A 4,416-nucleotide genomic window follows, 5' to 3' on the forward strand; every position below is an offset into this window, starting at 1 on the left:
TTCCTGTACCTCCATCAGAGGTCAAACGGTCCAGCGAAGGATTAATAACCAGCAAAACTGATATTTATTAATCACTTAGCTGTATGTCCTGCATCATGTTAAGTTCCTTACAGTGATTCTTTTTATTCTCACTTTATAAGGCAGATGTTAATGTTACCAGTGGAGAAACAATACCACGGGGATTTGAAATGAATTGCAGTGGTCAAATGCCGTGATGGTTCCTGCGTGTGCAGGTGCTTTGGAACTCCTTCCAAACTTGAATAATCATCCTACTGTCTTGGTTTGAGCTAGTTGTAGAGACCAAATTCTAAAGAACACAGTGTTGTCTCAGTGATGTTGAATGCTTCCTAGGCTGGAGTTCAAGACATTTATTTCTCACATTTTAATTGGGTCTCATATTTCTCCCTCTCAGGGATGCATATAGCTTTGATTTGCTACAGTCAAGTCATCAGTGCACAGGTTGGCTTTTTGTTGTTGTTGTTGTTTGATTTTTTTTTTGTTTTTTTCATTTGTTTGTTTTACTTCTTACCGATCGTAGTGAGTTTCACATCGTGCACCCTAGTCCCCCTCATATCTTCTCCCTTGCAACCTCCCCTGCAAAATAAAACACACACACAAACAACAACAAAAACAAAGCATAGAAAGCATCTCATCATGGAAGCTGCAGTGTGTCCACAGTATGTCCCTCTGGCCACACATCTTCACAAGCAAATGTTCATTGCAATGAGTCATTGGTCTGGTTCCAGATCTTTGACTTCTGTGACACCATCAATATTGGATCCTTGTTGTGCCCCCTCCTGGTTGTCTCATTGCTGCCCTGTGTCATGGAGATCCTGCAGCTCTGCAACAGCAGAACAACCCTTTCATGAGTCTCTGTGTCTCAAATATTCACAGACAGATTTTTGGAGTAAGCCAATTCAGAGTCCTGAATCTGGGCCTGGGTGGTAGCTGAGCTGCTCAGCCTGTTGGCTGGCTCTCTCCTATCTGCCTACCAGGGCAAGTCTCTAGCACTGCTCTAGCTAGGCCACCCAATGCTACCATAGGTGGGTAGCAGGGTCACCTGCACCTACTCCTCTAGAGCCAGGTCTACTGTGCTTCCCAGGCAAGGTACAAGGCCCACTCTCCCAAATGCTACAGCCTCCAAGAGACTGAGGCAGCTCTCCTGCTCTCACAACCTCAGGGCTGGCTCACCCATGCCTTCACCATCATCAATGCCATCTCTACTGTGCTCCTCAAGCAAGGCCCAGTGTTGCAGCCCGAGCTGCCCCACGTTTGGGGCCAGAAATGTTGAGAGCCGCTTTACCCCACATTGGGGGCCAAAATGTTATGGACCACTTTGTCAATGTTGAAACCCACACTGCCAAAAGCCTTGGGGGCTAAACTGTTAGAGCCTGTACTGCCCCAAGCTGCTCAGGTCCACGGGTCGGGGTTCAGCAAGAGAAAGAGTGAGGACGGACGAAGAATGGAGACCAGACAGAGTGTGATTCAATCCTGTTTATTCTTTAGTCTCTCTTCCTAGTCTAAGTCCCAAGTCTTGAGTTCCTAGTCTCTAGTTCCTAGTCTCTAGTTCCTAGTCCCTAGTGCCTCCAAGTTCCAAGTGCCTAATACCTAATAATCTCCTTCCGAGTTCTCTAGTCCAAGTGTCTTCTTCCTCAATGCCTAATTCCTACTCCAAGTTGTACTGAACTCTTCTGTCTGCCTCTCACCTTTTATATGTCTCACTTCTAAGCCACGCCCTTAAGTCACACCCTTAAGTCACACCCTTAGGTCTTGTCTCTAAATCTGATCTCTAAGTCACGCCCTTAAGTCTGGCTCTAAATCACAGCTTTAAGTCTCACACACCCAAGGGAAGATCCTGGGTATCTAAAACAAGATGTTATCAGAGTGTGCTCAGCTGTTGCAGGCTATTGTAATCAAATCTCTTGTCAGGGTATATGGCTCAAGATGGTTGCAAGGATGACAGTCGCCTTCTGTCGGCTCCTCACAGCCCAAGACCCTCTCTTCTGAGTGCTACAGCCAGTGAGAGGGAAGGGCTAGCTCTCCTACTCTCATGACTCCAGCTCTCCCAGCTACTGCAAGGTGAGGAGGTGGAGGTCATCACTCTGGTAGCCACACCACCTCATGTCTAATGAGTGGGAAGGCTGGCTTTCCCATGCTTTCACCAGTGGCTGGCTCACCCCACATCCCTTCAACCAGGGCCAGGACGACTGTGCTGCCAAGGTGCAGTGCAGAGCCCACTTTCCCAAGTGCTGCAGCCAGTGAGGGGCAGAGAAAGCTTGCCCACTCTCATGACCTTTAAGTTAGCTCTCCTGATTGCCTTGGGTGGCAAGGAATGAGGTGGTGGTGTAGAGTAAAAAATTATAAAGGCCATTTTATGAAATATGTGTAGATTTCTTTGGCCTTAGACCTGAGCAGAAAAATGCAGGTCCCAGAACTCAGAACTGAAAATAAGATCTCAGGCCTTCACTACCCCCAGGACACTTGCTGGATAAATTACATTCCTCAAGCCTCAGGCAGTAGGCCCACCTATGGGTGAGAGAGGCCCAAGGCAAGAAGACACATTCCTGACCACTAGCCGAAAGAAGTGAAGATAGTTAATCTGAAATAGTTGGTAAATGACAGGGTGGGACACAGTGACATGGCAAACCATTCAGGGTGGGTTTCTCTGGAATGTTTCACTATTCTTATGTTATATATCCTTGGCAACCCCTCACCCCCTCCTCACTCCCCTGGTTTGTGGGTTTTCCTCTTTAAAAGACCCCTTAGCCCACCACTCGAGGCCAAACCTTGTTCTTGAGAGAGAGCTTGTGGTTTGACTGCTGGCCAACTTCCCTAATAAAGCCTCTGCTTATTGCATCCAGGTATGGTTTCTTGTGATCTTTGGGTGGTCGTGATTTCCTGAGACTTGAGGAAGGGTCTCTCGAGAATGGTGGTCTTCATTGGAGGTCATCTACCACCCCCTCACCTAGGTCACCCCATGGCAGAGGCAGGGCCAGTTCTTCCTGGATTATGCTCACCTGAGCCCCACCCCCAGGCCCAGCTCCATGGTTCAGGCCAGATGGAGAACCTGCTTTCCAGACTGCTGCAGGTAGTGAGGGGCAAAGGAGGGGGAAGGCATTATCCCTGCCGGCAGGGCCATATCTCCTGTGCTTTCACCCTTGGACGTGGCTAACCTGCACAGCTTACCACCAGGTACAGCTCTGCTGTGCTGTTCAGACAAAGTACAGGGCAGGGTCCACTCTCCTGAGTGCTGCAGCTGGTGTGGGGGCAGGACTAGCTCTCCCAAGCTCATGACCCTGTGGGTGGTTTTCCCAGCTGCTGGATGTGTCAAGGGGGGCTGGAGGGGGGGTGGAGTTGGGAGCATCATCACCCCTGCACGCAGGCCACCTAATGGCAGATGAGTGGTGAGGTCAGCTCTCCCACACTCACAGTCTTTGGGCCTGCTCATCCACACCCCTGCCATAGGGCCACCTCCATTGTGCTGCCTGAGCAAAGGCCTGCTCTCCAGTGAGGGGCAGGGCCACTTCTGCACAGCCCCTGTCTCATGTGGACATCCTGATCAGGGACATCTTCATGTTCTCTAGTGGTAATATGAGCCATGGACATTGATACCGACCCCTGTGGTTGTTCAGACATAGCCCTCTGCAGCATCTCAGGCTGAGACCTCATCATGGCCCCAGTGGCAGGGCTAGCCACTCACAACAGGCTATTCCTCTTCACCTTCCAGTGTCCAGTTCCATCTCTTCATAATGCTCAAGCTGTTCACTTCTATTTCTCTCCTGTCTGACCACTCCATACTTCCACATCGTGGTGTCTCCTGCTGCAGGCTGGCCATGCAGCTGGCCTCTGGATGACATTCTCCATCTGTGCTGAGTGGCAGGGCAGCAAGTGGGGGTCTATGGTCTACCTATGCCTTGTGCCGGAGGGCTGGTCTGTAGGTGGCATGGTGGTCTGCAGGTCTCTGTCTGTCTTCCTCCTCCCATGCTGAATTTCCTGGATTTGATTTGATTTTTGAGTCCTAGGCATAAGACAGCTTTGGCCATCAAGCCAGGCATCAAGCTAGGATGAACAAAGAACTGCCATCTGCTCTGCCCTTGACTGATAAAAGAACAACAGTACTAGCAAAAGTCTCTCTGCCCACTGCCAGGGGCAGTGCACGGGTTTTGAAGGCAGGTTATTATAGTCTACCATTTTGCCTTCCCCAATGACAAAGGAGATTATTTGAGAAGCTGCAACTCTGACAACCAATGCACACTTGGATATTTCATCCGAGCTGAAGAAAAATTTGACCTGTTTCCAGAACCTCAGCAGATCAGTGATGGCAATATCTGTATCAGCGAGCTAGGATCACTCTTTCCCTTGGCTATGCTGAATTAATGCTTTTTTTTTTTTTTTTTTTTTTTTTTTTTTTTTTTT

General features: G+C 49.2%; 1 non-coding gene across 1 annotated transcript; it reads right to left on the reverse strand.

The window, feature by feature from the left end:
* Positions 1 to 4,009: 4,009 nt before the first annotated feature.
* Positions 4,010 to 4,152, reverse strand: LOC117707982 (small nucleolar RNA SNORA48). Its single transcript, XR_004606719.1, has one exon. It is a non-coding gene; the product is annotated as a small nucleolar RNA SNORA48 (small nucleolar RNA).
* Positions 4,153 to 4,416: the final 264 nt, after the last annotated feature.

The sequence above is a fragment of the Arvicanthis niloticus genome, chromosome 4 (genome assembly GCF_011762505.2).
Source record: "Arvicanthis niloticus isolate mArvNil1 chromosome 4, mArvNil1.pat.X, whole genome shotgun sequence".
NCBI lineage: Eukaryota > Metazoa > Chordata > Mammalia > Rodentia > Muridae > Arvicanthis > Arvicanthis niloticus.